The sequence below is a fragment of the Nelumbo nucifera genome, chromosome 5 (assembly GCF_055504915.1).
Source record: "Nelumbo nucifera cultivar China Antique chromosome 5, China Antique-T2T, whole genome shotgun sequence".
Classification (NCBI taxonomy): domain Eukaryota; kingdom Viridiplantae; phylum Streptophyta; class Magnoliopsida; order Proteales; family Nelumbonaceae; genus Nelumbo; species Nelumbo nucifera.
Window position 1 is genome coordinate 47,919,122 of NC_142653.1, and position 25,916 is coordinate 47,945,037.

Genomic DNA, 25,916 nt, shown 5'->3' on the forward strand with positions numbered 1-25,916 from the left:
TACCGGTAACCATTCCCCTGATCGATTCGATTTTAAAAACCATGGCTTTAACCGTGTTCCTTTACCTTGTCTTATAACAAATTTTGATGATGACAATTGCAAGTCTTTCCAACATCTCTAGAGACAAAGTTAGGTTGTCAAAGTAAATGCTGAAATGTCAGCATTCCATACCCGTTTGGCCTCGTTGGAGATGATCCAAGCTGTTATAGAGATGAATTCAAGTTGTTGTGCAATACAGCCACTGACCATCCGCAACTGATGATGTATGGCCCTGACGGTGATGGGTATGGTGACAAAATTGTGTTGTCACCCCAGAAGCTAAACACAAAAACCCAAGAAAACCTTGCTCTGAACAACTCAAGAAACATCCGAAAGGGCACCGGCCAACCGATATTCTCGGAACCTCGCCATTTTAATTAGCTTCATAGCTACTTCCAGGAAGTCCCTCAATCATGTATATGTCCGGGATGTTGTAAGGGTTAAACCAAAAATGAGAAAAAAAGAAATATTACATAGATTCTGTCAGCTCTATGATTAGTTTTTCTTTTCTTCTTTTCATAAAAAAGGTCATTTTATTAGTCAACTTATGAGATGTTGTTCCTTGAGAAAATTACAACATATATAACAGTGGTTATTCTGTCATTAACTAATGATTGATATATATATTCTATGCAGGTATAAGCTTTGGCATCTTCTTGTTACTCATCTGTATTTCTTGGCTGTACTTGATCATAAGGAAAAGAAAGCTCATGAAATTGAAAGAGAAATACTTTGAGCAAAATGGTGGCTTCCTTTTACAACAACAATTATCTAATGGAGGTTCAAATCTCTTAAAAATCTTCTCAACCGAAGAGTTAAAGCTGGCAACCAATAATTATAATGAAGAGTGCGTCATAGGCCAAGGTGGACAAGGTACGGTTTACAAAGGCATTTTACCTAATCATCAAGCTGTTGCCATTAAAATGTCTAGAATAATGGTTAACGGTTTGGGCCGGTAGACGGATTTAGGTGAATCCATTTAACTTTATTTAAATAGGCCATTAATGAATTGATGAATTGGATAGGTTATATTGAAACTCAACCCAAATCCAAACCCACCCAATTGCCACCCCTACATTAATCACCATATAGGAGAGGAGGATTAGGTAATGGTGCTGAGCTACCAGAATTAGAGGCGGTTGATCAAGTGTCAAAAACTGGGGGTTTATTTTTTCTTGGTGGTCAACATAGGGCAAAGGATGTTTTTAGCAAAGTCGAGCAGGATGCCATGCATTCGTCAAGCACAGCCCAAAAGCAAAAGGGTTCAAGTTGCTAGGCGTGTTAGTTTTTGTTAGCTAGCTAGGGTGATGGTAAGGTGCCGATGAATGGTTGTATGGATGGAGTTCTTGTTGTTGAGGGGCGGGATCTTTAATTGGGTAGGTCGCTTGTGTTTTGAGTGTTTTTTGGACCCGGTGAGATCACTACTGTTGTACCTTGGGCTGATATATCTTGTATACTGTACATTATAGTTCAATTAAACTCTTAATTTGGATCTAAATTTATAAAGAGGTATGTTAAACTTTGAGATTTGAGATCAATTTTTAGAATTCAAAAATGTGTTCAGATGTTCAAATGGAGAACCAAAGTAACCTTCGAAAACCAAAAACACCATGTTCAAATGTGATCAACTCAGTGAACTGAACCCAATCTTAATTATCACTGTTTTACGAAAAGAATGTAAAAACACCATGTAGCCAACTTATGCCGAAACCTATACCATTGTTTTCTCTTTAAAACTTTCCACTTAAAATAATATAATTCTAGCAAGGACCTGTGGGATTCATGGGATTTGTCAAGGGAAAGTGTAACAACAAGCATCAATAACCATTACAAGGAAGGAATGCAATATTGTTTTAAATAATTCATCTTTATTTTACTAATTTGTTACAAAAATAGTTTAGTAATTTGTGTTAATTATATTAATAATTTTTAACAAAAATAGTTAGCTACTACTAATTATTTAATAAAATAATTAATTTTTCATATTATCTGTTCATGTTTTATTTTATTTACTATACTATATTAATGATTAAATTTTACAATTTTTTGTAAATGTTACTTAAATATTAGTAAATATATAAAATTTGGTTGTAGTCATAATTAAATTAATCTATATATTACCATTTTTAGTCATAATTAAATTAATCTAAGCCTGAGCTCAAGTTTTAAGACTTCGGGTTGGGCTTTGGTTGATCCTCGACTTGACCCTTCCCCTAACTTGCACCCCTAAGAGCAATGTAACATTTGTAATTAGACTGAACCAAACCGAGTACAATCCAAGCATGCATTATTTTTGGGTTTTTTTACTACTTAGATAAAAATTATTAAGATTGAAGCTGAATGGCTATGGGGATGGGCTACCCACATTGTATAGCCTAATGAACCAAAAAAACATAAAAGATCTCAGGCCAAATCATTATAGTGTATTAATAGTTTTTAAGGTTTCCTAGCCCAGCCTAGCCCACACCCCCAAGCATAATAATGTTTGTTTAGGCTTGGGATAGGTACCGGATTGCCTATGTTAACTAAGCTATGATTCTTTTACAAATTAAAATTTCTACATAATTTTAGTTTATTATAAAAAATATATAAAATTTCTGATCTATATATTTATATGAAACTTGTTATCTAAATATATATGTATATAACTAAGGTTCAAAATATTGATACATATCAGGCTATATCGACTGATACGTATCATATCGAGGTTGGGTCGACAAGTGGTTCAGAAGATAGATTGCCCTTAAACCAGCCCCTATGAACCATAATTGAAAAAAAAATAAAATAACAAAAAAAAAGAGTACTGATATAGTGTATACACACTATCGACATATCACCCTGTATCAATATTTTGAACCTCATATATAACTTCCAGGTTGAGCTTAGGGGTTGCTTAGCTTGGACCTACCTAGTAGGGCCATTAATAGACTCCAAAAGTCTGATACCTGATTTGACTCTAAATCTGAAAATCCTGGATTTGGATGTTAGAACTAGTATGCAATTAATAATTGGATCAAATGTGGATTTAACATCATTCAGTCTGCCTAAAATCCAAGTTCAATAAAAATTATTATTTTATGTATATATGTAGTATAATTATGTATACATAAAGATATTATGTACAATTATATAAATTTATAATTGATAAATTTAATATTTTATATTTATATACATTTATTATACATATACACTTTAAAATAATTAACATTTTAAAACTTTTTTTTGTCATTTTAAACACAATAAAATGGTTGCAGATTAAATTTGCATTTGACCCCAAATCTAACATAATAATTAGATGTAGATGTGGAGATGGAGATTTCATAATTGAATGTGGATGTGGGTCCACTAGGATCCGATCTAAATTTGATCAATTTAAAGCACTACTACCTACAATATTTGTGGGCTAGGTGGAAATCTATGCTAGACCTAGCTCAGAAGAAAATAATTGCTTGAGCATAAAAATTTATAGGTCTAGCTAGGTTAGGCTAAATCATAAAATATTATCCCTAAGTAGAAGGAGCCTTATGATATTTCTAATCGTGCCATTATTAGATTTATTTTTTAATTAAATTTTAAAATTTTTATTTGGAATGCAAATGGTTTGTTTTATTACTTTTAATAAATTTTATAGTTATTATTTTATTATTACTATTATTATTATTATTATTATTATTATTACTTATCTTATTATTTTTACTTTTCCCCTTTTCTTTTTTCATTTTAACAAAATTATACATTTAGCTTCAAAAAAATTATTTTTAATTGTCTTATTAATATTAATTATTTTAAACATAATTCAACGCACTTGAATTTTTAATTTGTGAACTACTGATTTTTATTGATTTCTTAATTTTTAATAGTTCCTAGATAAAAGCTTAGTAAAATTTAATATTTTAATAATTTTAGTATGTTTTATTAAATTTAGTTTTTAGGCTTAAATTATAATTTTATGACAATTAACCAATTAAATAAAATTTGAATATAAAACAAATAAATGAGATTTGTATGGGAGTAGAATTTGTGGACGTGATGTGGACTTGGCCTGAGTTGGATTGAAATAATCACCCCTAAGCAAATTTCTTTTGATTTATTAGATTAATGAGGATAGGTGAGAAAATAAAATATAAAAGGCGTATCGACTTGTATCGATTTTTTTTTTGTTTTTTTTTTCGAATCTAGTTCAAAGGGGCCGGTATAAGGCTAGTCTACCCCCTAAAAGACTCGCCGACACGAAACACCCCCTATATGGGAGAATCCAAAAAGCCTCGTTACAATATGTATCGGTGGTACGACCTGATACGTATCGATATTTTGAACCTTGCTCTTAACTACATCAAAAGTTTTGTTTTAATAATGGGTTTAGGTGTTTTTAGGAGCGAGCTGCAAGAGTTCAAGTATTCAATGATTGTCTCAAATTTTTCTATCTTAGAGGAGGGCACATGGGAGTGTGAAGTTTTCCTCAAGTGTTGTTTGATCAATGTGGTTTGCAATTCAGTGCAAAAGTGGATGAGGTTAAATGTTGGTCTGCCCTCTGTTGCCATCTCAACTTGAAGCCAAAAGTCAAAAATACGTTATTTTCCCTATTTCAGATTTAACGTTAACGTGGAAGCAGACTCCAAATGCCCAAATTCCATTAAGTGGACATTTTGAGTTACCCCCCCCCCATATCTCTTTCGCTCTCCATCTCTCTTTGTAGTTAACCAAACATAGGATCCCATTCTCAGCTCTCCCTTTCTCTAAGTCTCAACTACATCCCCCTCCATCATATTCGGAAGGTGGTTTTTAAATGTTGAATCTCAACTAGCCATCTACCACTAGACTCAATATATTGAATTTATACATGGGAGAAGAGGCTCAATTGAAATATATCTTTGATTAAATCAGTATAAGTTGGGCATGAGTTTTAGTACAAAACCTACACAGATATAGTATTGACATTTTTTCCACTGTTTCACCTAGTTGAGAATTTGATATGTTTGAACTTAAAAACTCTAGGGCTTGTAATGGTGGGGAACGAATATAATTCCACCCTCAGGGCCTGGGTTTCCAACAACACCACAACAGCAGTAGCAGCAACAATGTCATCTCTCAAAGAATGGGACCCATGACTCGATCTCACTCCACCAAGCCAAAAACCCATCACATGATTGACTTCTAACTCAACTTCCCAAGACCGGAGAGCCCAAACAGCCCTATTTTGATTTATTGACCTCCTATTTGGGAATTCCAATACTATATATCAAATTATTGGGATATGGAGGAGAGTGGAGTTGTTAGAACTTGGGATGTGAGAGAGAGTAAACTAGGTAAGATTGAGTTGTAGAAAATGGCAAAGGCTCAAGATGTTGGAAAAATGGGAACTTGTATTGGTTTGTCCTCAAATGTAGAAGCTTAGTCCTATTTAAATTGGAGCCAAGTCAATGGAGCAAAAGCCAACTGACATTCTATATAGTTTCTTTACATTTTCTAGAGGCTTGGAGATTTAATTTCTAGTCATACCTGATAATTAGTTCTAGAAGTCTGAATTTCTGGAAAACTTCTAGAAAGTGGATTATTTTTTTAACACTCCTCCTTAATACACTTTCTTGTAACTCCTAATTTCTCTTGTATCAACTCAAACTTTGAACAAAGTAATGCCTTTGTGAAAATTTCTACTAATTATTCTTCAAAGTTGCAGTGCTTGAGCTCAATTTCTCCTTTGCTAGTTGTCTCTCGTAAAAAGTGGTACATGATTGCAATGTGCTTCGTTCTGCTATGGTATACTGATTTTTTGCCATTGCTATAGCAAACTTGTTGTCACAATAGATCATCGTCGGTTCCTTTTGCCTTTCACCCATGTCTTCGAGTATTCTTCCTAGCCATATAGCTTGACTTGTTGCTATCGCTGCTATGTATTTAGCTTCTTCGGATGATTGTGCTAATGTGTCTTGCTTCTTTGATACCCATGAGAATATTCCAGAACCTTGTGAGAAGGCATAGCCTGAGGTACTCTTCATTTGGATTTGTACCAAATGAAATATTCTTTTATGCCCTCCAAGTATCTTAGTATCCTTTTTGCTGCTTCATAGTGAGCTTGACTTGGGCTTTGCATAAACCTTGAGAGTAGACTTGTTGCATACATAATGCCTGGCCTTGTGAGGAGTAAACTCCCAATAAGACTTCTGTAGATTGAGGCACCAACCTTCTTTGAACTATCTTCTTTCTTGAACCTCTCGTTTGTAATGAGTGGTGTAGAGACCATCTTGCATCCTTGCATCTTGAACTTCTTCAGTAGGTTCTTGATATATTTCTTTTGTGATATAAAGATACCTTCTTGATTGATCTCAATGCCAAGAAAGTAGTGCATTATTCTGAGATCACTCATCTCAAATGTCTTCATCATATCTTTTTTGAACACCTTGATCATTGTCTCATCGTTTCATGTATAGATGAGATCATCTACGTATAGAGAAATAATGAGAGTGTTATATTTACCTTGGGTCTTGATGTATAGAGTAGGCTTACTTTGACTCCTAATCCTTGATTGATGAAGTAACTATCAATTTAATTGTTCTATGCTCGTTGTGCTTGCTTTATGCCATAGAGAGCTTTCTTCAATCTTAGTACCTTGTCTTCTAATCCTTTTACTATAAACCCTTGAGGTTGCTCTACATATATTTCTTCCTAGAGCACTTCATTAAGAAATGCTGACTTAACATCAATTTGATAGATCTTCCACTTCTTCTGTGATGCTAATGCTACTAGTGTTCTTATAGTGTCTAAGTGTGCCATCGAGCAAAGGTTTCATTGTAATCTGTCCCAAACATTTGTACATAGCCTTTAGTGACTAGTCTCGCTTTGTGTTTTTGTATTAAGCCATTAGGGTTGAGCTAAGACCCACATAACTTCAATCACTTCTTTGTCTTGAGGATGACCCACTAATTCCCATGTCTTATTTTTCTCAATCATATTGATTTCTTCATTTATCGCCTTTACCCATACTTCTTGTTTTGTTGCTGCTTCAAAGCTTTCAAGCTCCATAGTTACAAAGTTGCATGTCAAATATATCTCACTAAGTGAAAGGAGGGAGAGATCCATCGTATGGACGCCAAGAATGCAGTGGAACAGGGTGGGCAAATTTCAAATATTTTCTCTCCTCCCTTCCAACTGGGAATCATATTCCCTGATTTTATAATACAATATTGAAGGATCTAATCGAACCAAAGCCGATCCAGATCTGAACCAAAGAGAAAGGGAAGGGTTATACCTGATACGGAGAGTTGGTATCTCCCAACGTCGGTGTTCACGCCCAAAGAATACTCCCAAGATCTGCTCCCACTGAAGATGATGCAGTGATACTGGAATAGAACCAGCAGTGTTCGTCCTACGAACCAAATTCTTTACAAGAATTCGATGGAAGCGAAGAGCACCGTACACAATCAGCCTTTCAGCAAAGAATGATATCAAGAACACCTTCTTGATCTTTCCCTCTCAAAGAGATCGAACTAGGCAGTGAATGGTGACGGCTGGAGGAGAACTCTAGAGATGAAATTGGTGTATTTGCTTTTCTTCTCTCTAGGGTTTCTAAGATCGTATCTCAAATTGCAGGAGGATTTTTCCGCTAAACCCTTGGTTCGAATTCTTATAATTCAAGATTAGGGTTTCTCCTCTTTCTTAGTGATTAAGAAACCTCCTAATCCTATTAGGAGTTATCCCAATCCAAATCTGTATTTGGATAGGTAATTATCTTAATCCTATCTACAGATTAGGTCAGCCCACTCTTGATCTCATCTGGAGGTTACCAGATTCAAATCTTTATTTGAATTTGGTCTCCAAGAATGGATAGGGTCAAGACCCAATCCTTTGACTTGCCCTAATCTCAAATCTGCCCCTTTAAGTGGGTAATTAAATCAGCCAGTTCGATATGGGCTTTAGGCCCAATATGTATTAAGTGCTCAAAAGGCTTCCAAATTGCTGCCCAGTTGGGCTTCTTTTTATGGCGTGGGACCCAAGCATTGATCTACACATCAACCACATGGGTTCGGCCTAGCCTTTGTTACAAGGCCTAACGAATTCACTAAAGAGCCCAGTGAACCCCCTGAGCCCATCACATAGACTCTATGGGCCCAACACTTACACTAAGTGGTCCCTGGGTCAAGCCATCTTATAAAAACCCAGGGACTGTGGGCAGATGCAAGATTAACCCATCAGGTATAACCCTAAATGGCCTTACACTTAACCTCCCAACCCATAATGATCAAACACTGCCCGACAAGAGAGGGCCTCTCCCTCGGCTGCAAGGAAGAGTGTTGCACTCTCTGCTGATATGGATCCCGGGAGTTAAAACCATTTGCAAACATTTTGAAACCGTATATATCTATATATCTTATATATAAATTTTGCAAAACAAAATTCCAACGATTGAAATCCACTACCGGCAGTTTGGCTTCCATCAGAGATAGTGCATCCCCGATCATTACCTTTGTCCGGCAAAGGGGTTGATCATGTCACTATGATCACCCACTCAAATGAATTCTCAGACTGTCCCAACATACCCAGGTTTTGACCCCCGCTAAGGATCTCACTGGTTGACATATTAAAGACAACCCAATCCGATACCTAGTGCAGTATCATAATCGAGTCTAGGGGTCAGGTGTAACTTTTCAATTTTGCCCATCAATCACCAAGGTCCAGGGCAATACTGGAAATCTGGTCTGGTTCAAAGATTCAAGTAATCCTACACTACATGTGCTTTGGGTCTCACCCTGGCAGCTAAGACAGGCCACCCCAACACTTGGTAGCACACCAGTGTCAGCCTTGGTAGGATAAATCTCCCCAGACTTATCCAACGGCTGTGAACATTTTAAACTAACACGAGTCTCATTAAGTGTCCAGTTTAAGGGTCTTACACAGAAACATACCACATAACATGAATCAAACATGCAGTTTATTCATTTACACTAAATGTCAAAAGTACATCAAAACTGATTGGAGCTAAGGGCATACAAAACTGTCTAACACTAAGTGGCCTCATCCTTCTTGGTGGCAATTCTAGAGATAACTCTTCTTGTTCTTCTTCTATTGTGGCTGATGATGGAGTTAATAGTGATATTGTAGATTCATGACTTTTTTATCCTTCTTCTCATTCATTAATAAAAGGCCTTTGTTTTTGTACTTTTGGTACCATGATGTTATGTATCTCTACTTTTTCTTCTTTCCAGTTCCATGTAGCATTCTCATCAAACTCTACATCTCGAATCTCGACTAATAATTAGCTTCTTGCTCTTTAGGTTATAAATTCTATAGTCTTTTGATTGCATATTATATCCCAGGAATATTCCCTTTTTTGTCTTATCTTCTAGCTTGTTCCTTTTTCCTACTGGAATGTGAACATAGCAAATGCATAAAAAAACTCTCAAGTGTTGTGTCGACGGCTTGCTTCTGCTCCAAGCTTATATAGGAGTCTTGTTTTCTATTGCTCTTTTTGGACATTTATTAAGTAGATAAACTACAATATATATTGCTTTTGCCCAAAAAATCTTAGGCATGCCTTGTTCCAAGAGCATTGATGTTTCCATCTCCATTACTATTCTATTCTTCCTTTCTGAAACTCCACTCTGCTTTGGAGCGTAGGCGATGGTCAACTAATGCTCCAAGACTTCATCTTTGCAAAACTTGTCAAATTCATAAGAAGTATATTCTTTTCCTCTATCACTTTTGATCACCTTTATGCTTTGGCCACTTTGTTTTTCAACAAAATTCTTGAACCTTTCAAAAATCTTAAAGACTTTTGACCTTTCATACATAAAATAAACCCATGTCATTCTTGTATAATCATTGTTAGCACCTGATTTTTACTCAATTCATCGTCTGAACCTTCAATTCACCCCAAACACCCAATCAAACCCTTCGGACCTCTCCGAAACACTTAAAACCTAAGAAACCCGAGTTTCACCCAAAAAACCCTTAAATCCACCATCAAACTTGTTTGATACCTATCCGATGGCCCCGATTGACCCCCACTTAAATCTCAACCATTAGATTAGACATAACCATCAGACCTAGGACCTCTTAAAATACCTACCTATAAAATTTCAACTCAAGATTCCTCCATTTACCCCTTCATCAAGCAAAGATTCCATTTTGGCCAATCTCATTAACCTAAACACTCAGAACCCAGATCCCTTGATCTTGATACATTTGAACTGATCAAATCACACCATTAAACTTTGAACACATCAAAACACCTACCCATAAAGTTTCAAAACTAGATTCCCCCATTTGTTTGTCAATTAAACAAAGATTTCGTTCTAAAATATCCCGTTAACCTAAATTCCTACGATCTTGACTCCCAAGACTAATCAGACATCACCATTAGATTCCGCACACTCCAAAACATCACTTTGCCAATTTTACCAAAATACCCCCCATTTACCTTTTTCCATACCAAGATTTTGTTTCAAGGCTCTAGATTAGCCAAATCCCAAGTCCTTCTGATCGGAATGCATTTGACCGATCTGATTTTACCAATCATCTCAGACTACCCAAAAACCCTACCCTAAGAAATTTCATCCAAAACTGACCTTGTTTTCCCATTGATCATACCTAGATTCTGTTTCGAACCCCTAGATTAGCTGAATCAAGCCTTTTTCCAGATCTGTCCGATCTGGGCCTATATGGCCCAATCCAACCCCACTAAATAGCTCTGGACCTCCAAAAACCTCTCCCTACCAATTTTCACCAAAAACACCTCCAATTTACCTATCCATCGGAAAAGATTCCATTTCCATCAATCTCGCTAGTTTACTAGCACAAAAACCTCTTTTTGGTCGAACCAATCTCAATCCTCCAATTTTCTTTAAACCAGAGCCACCCATCATTGCACCAAACCCCAGTTTAACCCATTAATCCCTCTTTGACCCGTGTACCCAAAACCACCAATTTCACTATAGTTTTTCAAAAATTCATAAAGTTGTCCCTGGACACTCTTTAAAAAGAGGTGTTGGACGCTTCCTTTTTGGCAGAAAAACAAGGAGGAGAATTGAGGGGGAGGGCTCTGAAGGGGTAAGAAGCTGTTCATCCCCTACTTCACTCATCACAATGGTATCAAGTCTTCATCATCAGTTTTTCGTCGTTAGCACTAATTTCCCAAACATAGTGTGACGCTGGAATAAGCTAGTCATTGCCAGTAGCACCAACCGATTTCAGGCCAAAATACTCGTTATGTCGAAGTAATTTCCTCTGGTAATCCCTTACTCTTCTCTTAGTTTTAACCCACCCTCCCTTGCTCAGATTCAATATTCGATGGCAGATCAGAGACGGCAATGAACCGTGTTGAGTTGTCTCTGTAAAAAGCAAGATGGAAGTGTTTTTTCTATAGCACCTTTTTCATCATTTGCATTCAGTTTAATCTTGTTGTCGTGCTCCGTTCTTGGTTTTATTTTATTTTATTTTTTATTTTTACTTCGAAGGTGTTCGTTTCTTCTTTCTTCTTATTACTATTTTCATTTTCTGTTACTGAGACTTCCGAGTGAGTTGGTAATGTACTGAATCCTTCGTCTATATTGGTGATGGGTATAACCATCGAACCAACTTCTATAACAGATAAAACGCAACTAAAGCTTATGCCTTTAGGTTCATATTTTCTTCTCCCAATTGTTGATTTTTGATGTTTAGTCATTTCTTCACTCAACAGATTGATTTACAATTCTCTAGCTGTAATTTCTGATTGTTCCTCAATGAGTTTCTCTTGTTTTATTCTACTTACACAGAAGTTAATCATGTAAGGTAATCCGTAGAAGTTTGTTTCATATATCATTACCAGTGTTTAACTAATTGATTTTGTTTCACTTACTCCATTCCTATCATTATCGTAATGATATGCCTCTATGTTTCTTTTTTTTATATGGCTTTCTTGTTTCCTTGTTTCATTCTACCTATGTTTTATGATGAATGACCAGAGTCGGGGAAGTCATCGGAACCGATGACGGAGCTCTGTTGAATTGATTCGTCAGTCTGGAAGTCTACCCAGATCTGTTTTATTTTGTCTAACAATTGGCCCAATCGTGTGTGTTTAATTTCCTCCTAACAAAAATTTTCAGATACACCGACTATAACCACCCAGATCATTCTTGTAAAAGAGTAAGAATAAAAAAATATAAAAATTGAGGAACCGGGATGACAATGGGAGATAGGTAACAACGTAGAAATGATCTTTCCCTATATAGAATCAGCAGCATGAAAGGGATCGAGAGGATTAGGCAGCCAACTCGGACATACTTAGGTGGTAGGAGAGGATATGTTACTGAAAGAGGAATGAAGTAAAAAAAAAAATGATAATACAAATTAAAAGATTAAAAAAATTAGGAAATAGAAAAATAAAAAAATAAAGATAAAAATGGTTTTCATAAAAATATATACAAATGATAAAATTAAATAAAAAGGGGAGATAAATTAAAATAAAATAATTTAGTTAGATTTTTTTTCTTGTGGTGGCTTGCTCATGTTTTCGCTCAGCATTATTGATTATTAATTGCTCTTAATTAGTTATTGAATTACTTCCTTTAATTTGGTTTGTTTGGAATCCCATGTGAGCCCCACCTATTGGGCCCGGTAGATGGGTGTCTAATCTCTTCCCTCTCCTATCCGAGTTTTACCCAGTTTGGTTAGCCGATGCCTCGGGCTTTGAAGTAACTAATAAATTAAAAGTGCTTTCCAATGTAAATCCTGGAGGTTGCATCACCTCTTTTTCATTTACTTGATGGGTGGCGATTCCGTCTCCAGCCCAACTCACAAGTGAGCCCATTTTCTGACGCTTACAATCATCAATGAAGAGAATGAAGTACCTGATTTGTTCGAAGGATGTCGTTATCATTAGTCCACAGACATTTGTATGTACAAGCTACAGGATTGCCTTGGCTCTCCATGCAGTGCTTGATGGAAACAATTTTCAATTTTGTTTACCAAGCAAGCATCCTTCACATATGTCGTTCATCACTTGAATGGATAGAAGATTCCCCACTAATTATGTCACTAAGAGAGTGGTGATATCTTTTGTCACCTCAATAGTGGTTATTATTGGATTATATTTTTCTACCACACTAATTAATATTTTTTCATCCACAATTTTCTTAATTGATTGACAATTTCTCTTAATCTAGAATAATAATTTTTAATGGTCTAAAAATCCTTCATTTTCATATTCTCCAAATCCCTTTTAAGAGTTTGAAGTTTAATAATAGGTATCTTGGCATTGCCTTGAAATTCCTCCTTCAAGGTATCCTATGCACCTTTGGCACTTGTAGCACCACTGATTCTTGAAAAAATCTGTTACATTACATGAAATTTCATATAAGCATGCCAACAAATCCCAACAACATCAGTGAACAAATTTGCCCGCTCACGTTTTGAGTAGGGGCCGACGGTCAAATTTTAAGAGGCCATATAACGTAACCGCATGATGAGTCCCGGCAGTTATTATTTTGAAAAAAAAAAGAAAATAATAACCAATTGACCAGTGAAACAGGGGTCCCGCCAAAACAGCTATGTCGCGCCGAAGGAGGGATTCGTTAAACGTAATGACGAATATCTCTCACTTTAAATCATCCTTTCCTTGAATCTCGATGCAATATCTTTGTTCCTCCATTTAACTTATCATTTGAGAACTGTGAGAAGCCATGCATAGACTTCGATTTCAAGAGAACTGTGGATGTGAGAGTGGAGATTTCAAGATAACTGTGGATCGGTTGTGAATATATGCTCAGAGAGAAGGATTTGAACCCACGAACTTGTGTATAAAGATTTGAAGATTTGAAACTAGAGGGTTTGAGTTGAAGCCAGAAGATTTGTTCCTAGTACTCCATTCTTGCTTGTGCGAATGATATTCATCTTCTCTCCTTTCTGATTTTATATTTTTTTCTTATGAGATATCTTTATTTATATATCTTCACCTCTCTTTCCCCTCATATGCAGGGATTTCATCCATCAGCCTCTAGTTGGTACCCCAATCTTTTGTGAAGCCCAAAATACAAGAGACATATTAGATTGTTGAAGCATAAACACGGCAGTAGGTCAAGCCAAATTCAAACGTAGGTATGTCAAAGCATAAAGAAATCATTTGTGGAATAAAGAATATATATCTGTCTTCATGTTCAAATTTTTGGAGATGGAGAATTTAGGTTTCTTAAAGAGTTTTTTATTTAACATTTTATTGGGGTTTCTTCTTTACTGGTTATGTACTATTTTCTCGACTCATAGATTTCCCTTACTATCATCATCTTGTAAGCAAAGCCCTATTTGGTGGGGAAACTATAGGTGAAAACACAATAAAAAATGAAAGTGGCAAAAATTTTTCTCTACTTCACTACAAAAACTAGATAATTCTCTACTTCATTAGTGGGTACTGTCACTACTATCAACTCATAGGAATTTATTTTTCTGTAGAAAGTAGCCAAGGATTCATTAGGATCCAATTTATAAAGTGTTTTTGATCCCCACTCAAGTTGCACCCCTAATTTTAATTTTCTCATTGGTAAAAAATCTCAATTACAACTGATTGACTAAATCTATCAACCTTCAGCCTCAATAAGCAGGGCAATAGAGTTTTGTAGAGAGTCAGTCCAGATGAGGCTATCAGAGTAATAAGCACCTCACCCAAAAATAGAGCACACAACCTAACTCTCTCATCCTAACCCAATACAAGGTTTAAAAAATAGAAAAAAAAACCAATCATAAACCAACAAGACCATTGACCTACACAAATAGACGGAATACCAAAGTATTCTTTAAGCATGTAGCAACATTGCCATGCTTGGAAACTCATTGATGGTATTATAATCATAGAAGTTTTCTTCATTGATACCCTTATTAGCAATGAAGTTGGTACACTTGTTGCCTTGTTTTAATGTTTAAGAAAAGGAAAGGCTCATGCCAACACTTGTTTTCTTTATTTTTTGAAAGATATATTGCTAGATGCCAACTTGCCAAGGGTGTGGGTATTTTCTCATTGAATATATCAAACAAACATTGGTTATCATTCTAAACCACTATTTCCAAAATGTTGTGAGATAAGAAAATCTGAAGGCCACCAAAGCATTAAATTTAGTACAAATAGAGGTTCCCTCACTATAAAAATTATGGAAAGCAAGCTTCTTATAAAGTAAAATAGTCGCATGATTTTTGCACATTAATGCTTTGGTTGCACCCTAACCACAAGAATTGTTATTCTTTCAAATGATATGTATGCTGAATGGTATATAAAACTAGTGATATATCAAAAACTTAGATCTTTATTTTATAAAATTCTTATCATCTTGGCATTGCCTAGGAGCCCACCTAGGCAACTAGGTACCCCACTGTCACCCAGAATCACCTGATGCGTTGACAAGTATGATCAGCAGTTGACTTTAAAACAATTGAGCACATCAAGAGGGGGTTCATGTCTACAACCCTAGTTGTAGTGATCAAATCAAAAAGACCAGATGATTTGGTCTTTTGATTTTAAAACTATAGGAATTGTGTGTATATTTTATGGTCAGTCACAATAAAATGCTTCAACCAAGGCTGCAGAAAATGCATTTGGACCTGCTGGTTATTTATTAGTAGCTGACCATACTTACATGCTTGCTTGATGAATGTGCATTCAATTGCAGATCCAGCACTTGATCCCACTTATAGATAATCAGTAAATCAGGAGTAGTGGGCTAGGTGAGGTCTGTAAATGGATTGCATTTAACAATATCTGAGCCCAATCTAAATATTGAAAAATGACATCTGAATCCAATCCGAATTCTGATCAGATTTGAAGATCCTGGGTTCGAATTTGAATCCTAATGGACTTGGATCTGATTCAAATTTAATCGGACATTGCTTTAATTTTTGAAATACAGAAAAAATTTAAAAAGTTGATAACTTTTTAATAAATTCATATAAATATGACATACTAAATATATTATATATATTTTCATATATAATATAATATACAATTATATTTTTTATAATTTCAAATATGATTATCTAAATTTATATATTAAAATCAATGAATATTATAATATAATCGAATTTGGATTTTAACTGGATTGGATGGAGTTAAATCCACATCCAGTAAAGCAGATTGCAAAATCCAAATACAATCCGATTATGTAAACACATAATCCTAATCCAAGATAATTGGATTGGATGTCAGAACAGACATCAGACTTTTAGAGGCCATTGACAACCCTAGGCTAGGTGAGGTATATTTTATTTTTCTGTACCACCATGCCAAGCAGATCCAAATTTTTCCAATTGATCAGCTATAGAATTTAGTTCCCTAGGAACCCAATTATGGTTGACATGCAAGGAACCCAAGATGTCTCTGGCCTCTGTCAGATAGTGGGCTAACCTCCAAGGACCTCCATCCTTCTCTCCTAACCATTTTATTGTTGTTGTAACCGTTTTTGGTCACGTACCATTTTTTGTGATGTATAAATTTTTTTGGCTAAGTACCTCGTTGTTTGACTTGGTGGTGACGTGCCTTGGAGATGAGCTGCTTGGTGACGAACTGCCTGGTGGCGAGCTCCCTAGTGGCGAGCTCCTTGGTGGCGAACTCCTAATGGCGAGCTCCTAATGGCGAGCTCCATGGTGGCGAACTGCCCGGTGGTGAGCTCCATAGTGGCGAACTGCCTGGTGGCGAGCTCCCTAGTGGCGGACTGCCTGGTGGCGAGCTCCCTGGTGGCGAGCTCCCTGGTGGCGAGCTCCCTGGTGGCGAACTCCTAATGGCGAGCTCCTAATGGCGAGCTCCATGGTGGCGAACTGCCTGGTGGCGAGCTCCATAGTGGCGAACTGCTTGGTGGCGAGCTCCCTAGTGGCGGACTGCCTGGGGGCGAGCTCCCTGGTGGCGAGCTCCCTGGTGGTGAGCTCCCTGGTGGCGAGCTCCCTGGTGGCGAGCTCCTTGGTGGCGAACTCCTTGGTGGCGAACTCCTAATGGCGAGCTCCATGGCGGCGAACTTCCTGGTGGCGAGCTCCATAGTGGCGAACTGCCTGGTGGCGAGCTCCCTAGTGGCGAACTGCCTGGTGGCAAGCTCCCTGGTGGCGCTCCCTGGTGGCGAGCTCCATAGTGACGAACTGCCTGGTGGCGAGCTCCCTGGTGGTGAGCTCCCTGGTGGCGAACTCCTTGGTGGCGAACTGCCTGGTGGCGAGCCCCCTGGTGGCGAGCTCCCTGGTGGCGAGCTCCCTGGTGGCGAACTCCTTGGTGGCGAACTCCTGGTGGCGAGCTCCATAATGCACTGCCCGGTGGCGAGCTCGTCGTTCGACCTGCTCCTACGCGGCCTGCAACTCAGACGGTGGGGCTCTTTGGTGCAGCGCAACCCGACTACCCCCTGCATGAGGTGATTTCCTCTCCTTTGTAGGCGACGGGAGCTGAGGGACCTGCGAGAACTGAATCAGAGGACCCGGGGGTATTTTCCCGGCGGGGTCTCTCCGACGCTTAAGTTAGCACTCTGATTGTAGAGAGCTTTGAAGATGATATTGGAGAAATGAGAGAGAGAGCAGGATTACCTCCCTTTTTTCCCATCCCCCATCCTTTGGGGGGTGAGGTCTTTATATACCCGAGTCCTCGCGGGTTAGGTGGGTGAAAAGCCTCCAAAAGGTGACTTGTCACATCCCGTCAAAACCGGGGTACGGTGGTGAACTCCTCGAGGTCGTCAGGCTGGCGCTTGTGTCAGTCGACGGGTCGTGTCGAGGCCAGGTTGTCAGGTCGGCGCCTGTCAGTCGGCGGGTCGTGTCGAGGGCAGGTTGTCAGGTCGGCGCCTGTCAGTCGGTGGGTCTCCAGGTCGGCGCCTGTGTCAGTCGGCGGGTCGCCAGGTCGGCGCCTGTGTCCGGGCCAGGTTGCCAGGTCGGCGCCTGTGTCCGGGCCAGGTTGCCAGGTCGGCGCCTGTGTCCGGGCCAGGTTGCCAGGTCGGCGCCTGTGGCAGGCTGATCCGGCCGCGCAGGCCGCGCGCGGGCCTGGCGCAGGCCGCACGCAGGCCGCGCCAGGTTGTGCACAGGCCGCGCCAGGTCTCGCGCAGGCCGCGCCAGGTCGCGTGCAGGCCGCGCCAGGTCGCGTGCAGGCCGCGCGGGCCGCGCCAGGCCGCGTGCAGGCCGCTCGTAGGCCGCATGCAGGTCGCGCTAGGCCAGCCAGAGCGGTGCCCGGGGTCACCAACTTGGTAAGTTGTTGCCTGGGTGTTTGCCTAGTTGTCATTTGGTGCCACGTGTCGCAATTTCACTGGAGGGCCAAATCTGCCCTCATCAGTTGCCCCCCACTACCGAGCTGAGAGTAACTCAGCGAAGGGAGTAGATTTCTTTTGGCCCGTAAGTCGATGAGCTATAAGTGCTGATCCAATTCCTTAGGCTTTGGGAGCTGCCTATATGTGGCGAGCTGCCAGTAAGGTGAGGAGGTCTCCGCCAGTTCAGTAGTGTAGCTCTTTAGGCTTTGGGAGTGACTCATAGTCTACTCTTCTTTGACTTTTGCCCGTGCCGGAGAGGCGACCGGGTCTTAAGCAGTAATGTAGCCCGTAGGCTTTGGGAGCGATTCGTAGTCTACTCTCTTTTGACTTTGCCCGTGCTGGAGAGGCGACTGGGTCTTAAGCAGTAATGTAGCCCGTAGGCTTTGGGAGCGACTCGTAGTCTACTCTTTTTTGACTTTGCTCGTGCCGGAGAGGCGACCGGGTCTTAAGTAGTAATGTAGCCCGTAGGCTTTGGGAGTGACTCGTAGTCTACTCTTTTTCGACTTTGCCCGTGCCGGAGAGGCGACCGGGTCTTAAGTAGTAATCTAGCCCGTAGGCTTTGGGAGCGACTCGTAGTCTACTCTTTTTCGACTTTGCCCGTGCCGGACAGGCGACCGGGTCTTAAGTATTAATGTGGCCCGTAGGCTTTGCCTGTGAGGCGTCGAGCTATGATCGTGCTGCATCAGCTTTGTAATGTCGGTCACCCACTCCTACAAGAAGCTACTAGGAGCTCGACCTTCGGGGGCGGCACTACTAACTTTAGGTCGCCAGCTCACAAACTTAATCATTTAAATTAACTAACAAAACCAAACAAACTTAATAAATGTAACGTACATAATTTAGTTAATTGAAATACCCACTGGGCATATTGTCTCTTCAACCCCATCGAGATAGATAGGGATGAGGACTTCTCTCATGGGGACAATGATGGGGACAAGGAATAACTGGGATACCCGATCAAGGTCAGGGAAAGTGATGGGGAGTAAAGTCCCCACCCGGATAGGAAACTCGTCCGGACAAATTGGACAAATTTTGACGAGTTCTGTATAATTCCAATAATGCAATGGACAAATTTCTATTTTATCTTGGTGATTAATGATTATAGTTAAGTGTTAAACCAAGTTTGATTATTGAGATTTTTTTTTTTTATATTTTAAGTAACTCATTCCCAAAGCAAGCTTTTAATTCTAGAAAGAAAAGATAATTTGGGAATTTGGGTCATTGATGGGGAACTTATCTCTATCAAAATGGAGGTTCATTTTTCTTCCCGACAAGGATTAGGGATTGGGATGGTGAGTATGGTTCCCCCTAGACCCATTCCATTAACATTCCTAAATTCCACCATGTCAAAATATTAAATTAATCAAAAAAATATGTATGTAATAGTAATAAAATTAATAATTAATAGTATATAATACCAAAACATCAAGTTAGTAGCTATAAATTAATACTAAGATAATTAGGAAAATTAAAATAAGTATTAATTAATAATATAAAACAAGTTAATAACTATTACTATGTATATATGTGTTATATTTCATTAGATGTTTTAAATTAGCAATTTAATCTAAGATTATAATTTTTGTATTGGACCTGTATTTAATTTCATTTAAATTAAATGAAAAAGAGTAGAATCAAATAAAAATTAGTAAAAATAAAAAAAATAAAAAAACTTTATCTAATAAAAATTAAAATTTATTTAATTTAAATTTGTAATAATGAAAATTAGCAACACTTTATCTAACTCTAATACAAATCTATACACCTTAATAGAAAAATTAGTACAAGTTTATCTAACACTATAGAACACAAAAACAATGCTTGGTCCCTCGACTTGGATTTTGTATAAATAATACAAGTTTATCTAATACAAATTAGATAAATAATACAAGTTTACCTAACATGTTAATAGAAAAACTAATACAAGTTTGGCTTTGCCCAATTGAAAATGTAAAAACAGTCTCTCAACTTGGATTTTGTATAACAAAGCTCATACATCGCACAAGGCCCTTGCTAGATTTAATTATCGTAACTTAATTAGCTATGCTAATGTACTTTATATTGAAGTAAAAAACACTTGGATTAATTATACCTATACGTGGTTAAGTTAATTTGTATATTGATTATGATTTAGTTTAGATTAGTAGTGATCAGAGATAAAAACTTTTTTATTAATAAAAACATGTCCTAATTTGTTAGTAAATATATTATCCTAGATTAATTATTATAAATATATAAATTCCATTTGTAGTAAAAATAATTAATTAATTAACTATCTTAAATTAATCAATTATCTATTTAACTATTTTTATAAGGTAAGTTATTTTCTTTTCTGAGGCAATGATATAATGTACATTTCTTTTTGATCCCTTCTATCATCATAATACATATTGGGTCTTGCTAGATAAACACTAAGAAAATACATATATATATATATATATATATATATATATATATCCCAAATTTGAGTTTTGTTGCAAAGAGATGTTTGTGAAGGAGATGGCATCGTCTAATTGGTGTTAATGACTGTTAGCACACTCCACTTACAAACTCAGCAAATGAGAGGTCAGATTGGCTCTAAACAAAATCATACACTGTGGGGTTAGACAACCTATCATATGTGAATGCACTATTGTTCATGTGCATGTGTGAGATTGTTGCATTGTCATTTTGCAATAAAAAGAAGAAGAATCCAACTATAATGTATTTATGAATATTTGTTTTACATTAAATTAAGATTTTAATCAACAATGTTAAAGATATTATATGGTTTACTTATTTTTCATTGATTTATATTTCATAAGGTGTACTTACCACAAAGACTTAAACAATGTTAAAGTTGTCAGTTGTGACATCTCATTTTTCTCTATCCTATTGCACGTGTCACTGAACTATTGGATGCAAAGGAGGATGAATGGTAGATGAAGGTAGTTTCCGGTGAGTTCACTTTCGCTCATTCAAGAACGGACGAAAGAATCCGCCGCAAGATTTTTATTGGGCCAGTTCGATTTATTAATCCACGTCAGAGCTGCTTGTCCCAACGTTTAAATGAGAAACTATTGGTTATGGTGTTTATCTAACGACGTCAGATTTTATTTGAACAATTCCAACTATTTTAAACTTTTACGGTTTGCATCTATTAGGGTTTGAGGTTTTTTTTTTTTTTTCAAAATAAAAAAGTAAAGAGAAGAGGGAGACCGACCTTACTCCTCCCAATCACCATTGCAGAGCACATGAAAAGCACAACCATTTTCGTAATACGAACTAGTTTCTGTTACGTCAATATCTCCTTTTGTCTCACCATTGTAGAGAACAAGAAAGGAAGCACAACCATTTCCGTAATACGAACTGGTTAGCTTTTACTTTTTATTGTCTATTTTTTCATTCTGATTTCTGTTACGCCAATAACTCTGTCTCACCCTGAAAACAGTGTAATATCAAGCAAAAAAATTAAAAAAAAAAGATGAAATATGGTTTTAGATCCAATACGTTAACAACTCCCTACATGTGAAAGAAACACATCAACATAAGGTTAACCAGCCAAATATTACCCTTGTCTTTTTCTTTATATATTGGTGAGATACAAACAAATAGTTTCATGCATTAAAAACAAAGTTGTTTTCTATAAGTTATAGATGAAGTTATCAGCAGAGAACAATTCATGTTAAAGATTAAACCTAGTCATTGATGAAGTTATCGGCAGAACAAAGAAGATTTTTTGTTTAAAGGCTTAAAGTTAACTTGATCTAATAATAGAAACAAAGGGGTTATTGGCTTGTCCTCAAATGTACACGTAGAGATTTAATTTCTAAGGAGTGCCTTTGGGGTTGATGAACTCGAATTTCAAAGTGGTTAGTTTTGGTTCATTGGATTGAGCTCCTCTTATCATTCTTTTATCTTGTGTCCCTCCAATTTGGGTCTCGATTTTGACTATTGATCATTCGTTTCACCCAAAGCCTGCAACAGCTTTGTTTCTTTCAGAAGCTATTCAAGGGCCTAGAAAGAGAGTGAGGTGATGCTTGTTTGTTGGATTCCTTGGATTTGGTGCGGTTTTCCCATCTTGAGTGGTTAAGAAGCTCCACTTCATCAGCAGCATTCTTCTCCTTCTTCTTCACCAACTTTTAGCATCAGCAGCATTCTTCTACTCTCCCATCTTGAGTCCTTTAGCAATTTCTCTCTCTTCCCCTTGCAATCGTTAGAACAAGTTGAACAGGTTGAGTTTCGGGAGGTTGTGATTTCTCCAAGGGTGCTACTGGAGCGGGCCTAATTAGAGTCTGAACTGATCTAACCTACAAATTTACATGAACTAGGCATGGATTTTTGGTCCTCAGACTTGGTCTCAGTCTGGGTTTAGTGTACAAACTGGGCTTGGGCCTTAAACCCAATTCTTAGAATTGGGCCACAAACCCAATTCGTATTTAGGGCCACAAACCCAATTCCATCCACACAAACTATATTTAACGCTTAAATCTCTCACTTTCTTAAAATTATTATTTTTTTTCAAATTTGTCCTCTTCTCTACCACTAATGTGACGTGACAGTGGGAAAATTCAATGAAATGAAGAATTGACATTCATTTTGGAATGCTGAAAAATTCCATCAATACTGGACAGTATTGTGAGGGATAGAGTAAAAGCGAAAACAAAAGGTTAAAACCCACATTCCATGAAATACCACGTAGTAGATTCGAAAAAGATTACAACATTTGTGCAACAAGGTGATCACTCACATTACATTGTCCAGACACATTTTTCAAATGAGGATATCTGGTGAAAGTTCATCTCCACAACCAAATTAATACCACATATGAAACAATGTATCGAAATGGCCATTGCCATAACAAAATTTGCATTAGAATCTTTAATAACAACGCCCGCCCCTGCACACACTCATCCATATGGGTTCCACCAACATTAATTTGTGAAACCCAGGCTCGCTGAGACCAAGAATGAGAATACATTGACCCATCTAAATAGTTAATTTAATTGACCTGACAAGATAAATTTAACTTAATCATTTAAATTAACTAACAAAACCAAACAAACTTAATAAATGTAACGTACATAATTTAGTTCATTGAAATACCCACTGGGCATATTGTTTCTTCAACCCCATCGAGATAGATAGGGATGAGGACTTCTCTCATGGGGACAAGGAATAACTGGGATACCCGATCAAGGTCAGGGAAAGTGATGGGGAGTAAAGTCCCCACCCGGATAGGAAACTCGTCCGGACAAATTGGACAAATTTTGATGAGTTCTGTATAATTCCAATAATGCAATTACATATATTGGACAAATTTCTATGTTATCTTGGTGATTAATGATTATAGTTAAGTGTTAAACCAAGTTTGATTATTGAGATTTTTTTTTTTTATATTTTAAGTAACTCATTCCCAAAGCAAGCTTTTAATTCTAGAAAGAAAAGATAATTTGGGAATTTGGGTCATTGATGGGGAATTTATCTCTATCAAAATGGAGGTTCATTTTTCTTCCCGACAAGGATTAGGGATTGGGATGGAGAGTATGGTTCCCCCTAGACCCATTCCATTAACATTCCTAAATTCCACCATGTCAAAATATTAAATTAATCAAAAAATTATGTATGTAATAGTAATAAAATTAATAATTAATAGTATATAATACCAAAACATCAAGTTAGTAGCTATAAATTAATACTAAGATAATTAGGAAAATTAAAATAAGTATTAATTAATAATATAAAACAAGTTAATAACTATTATTAAGTATATATGTGCAATATTTCATTAGATGTTTTAAATTAGCAATTTAATCTAAGATTATAATTTTTGTATTGGACCTGTATTTAATTTCATTTAAATTAAATGAAAAAGAGTAGAATCAAATAAAAATTAGTAAAAATAAAAAAATAAAAAAACTTTATCTAATAAAAATTAAAATTTATTTAATATAAATTTGTAATAATGAAAATTAGCAACACTTTATCTAACTCTAATACAAATCTATACACATTAATAGAAAAATTAGTACAAGTTTATCTAACACTATAGAACACAAAAACAATGCTTGGTCCCTCGACTTGGATTTTGTATAAATAATACAAGTTTATCTAATACAAATTAGATAAATAATACAAGTTTACCTAACATGTTAATAGAAAAACTAATACAAGTTTCGCTTTGCCCAATTGAAAATGTCAAAACAGTCTCTCAACTTGGATTTTGTATAACAAAGCTCATACATTGCACAAGGCCCTTGCTAGATTTAATTATCGTATCTTAATTAGCTATGCTAATGTACTTTATATTGAAGTAAAAAACACTTGGATTAATTATTATAAATATATAAATTCCATTTGTAGTAAAAATAAATTAATTAATTAACTATCTTAAATTAATCAATTATCTATTTAACTATTTTTATAAGGTAAGTTATTTTCTTTTCTGGGGCAATGATATAATGTATACATTTCTTTTTGATCCCTTCTATCATCATAATACATATTGGGTCTTGCTAGATAAACACTAAGAAAATACATATATATATATATATATATCCCAAATTGTAGTTTTGTTGCAAAGAGATGTTTGTGAAGGAGATGGCATCGTCTAATTGGTGTTAATGACTGTTAGCACACTCCACTTACAAACTCAGCAAATGAGAGGTCAGATTGGCTGGAAACAAAATCATACACTGTGGGGTTAGACAACCTATCATATGTGAATGCACTATTGTTCATGTGCATGTGTGAGATTGTTGCATTGTCATTTTGCAATAAAAAGAAGAAGAATCCAACTATAATGTATTTATGAATATTTGTTTTACATAAAATTAAGATTTTAATCAACAACGTTAAAGATATTATATGGTTTACTTATTTTTCATTGATTTATATTTCATAAGGTGTACTTACCACAAAGACTTAAACAATGTTAAAGTTGTCAGTTGTGACATCTCATTTTTCTCTATCCTATTGCACGTGTCACTGAACTATTGGATGCAAAGGAGGATGAATGGTAGATGAAGGTAGTTTCCGGTGAGTTCACTTTCGCTCATTCAAGAACGGACGAAAGAATCCGCCGCAAGATTTTTATTGGGCCAGTTCGATTTATTAATCCACGTCAGAGCTGCTTGTCCCAACGTTTAAATGAGAAACTATTGGTTATGGTGTTTATCTAACGACGTCAGATTTTATTTGAACAATTCCAACTATTTTAAACTTTTACGGTTTGCATCTATTAGGGTTTGAGGTTTTTTTTTTTTTTTCAAAATAAAAAAGTAAAGAGAAGAGGGAGACCGACCTTACTCCTCCCAATCACCATTGCAGAGCACATGAAAAGCACAACCATTTTCGTAATACGAACTAGTTTCTGTTACGTCAATATCTCCTTTTGTCTCACCATTGTAGAGAACAAGAAAGGAAGCACAACCATTTCCGTAATACGAACTGGTTAGCTTTTACTTTTTATTGTCTATTTTTTCATTCTGATTTCTGTTACGCCAATAACTCTGTCTCACCCTGAAAACAGTGTAATATCAAGCAAAAAAATTAAAAAAAAAAGATGAAATATGGTTTTAGATCCAATACGTTAACAACTCCCTACATGTGAAAGAAACACATCAACATAAGGTTAACCAGCCAAATATTACCCTTGTCTTTTTCTTTATATATTGG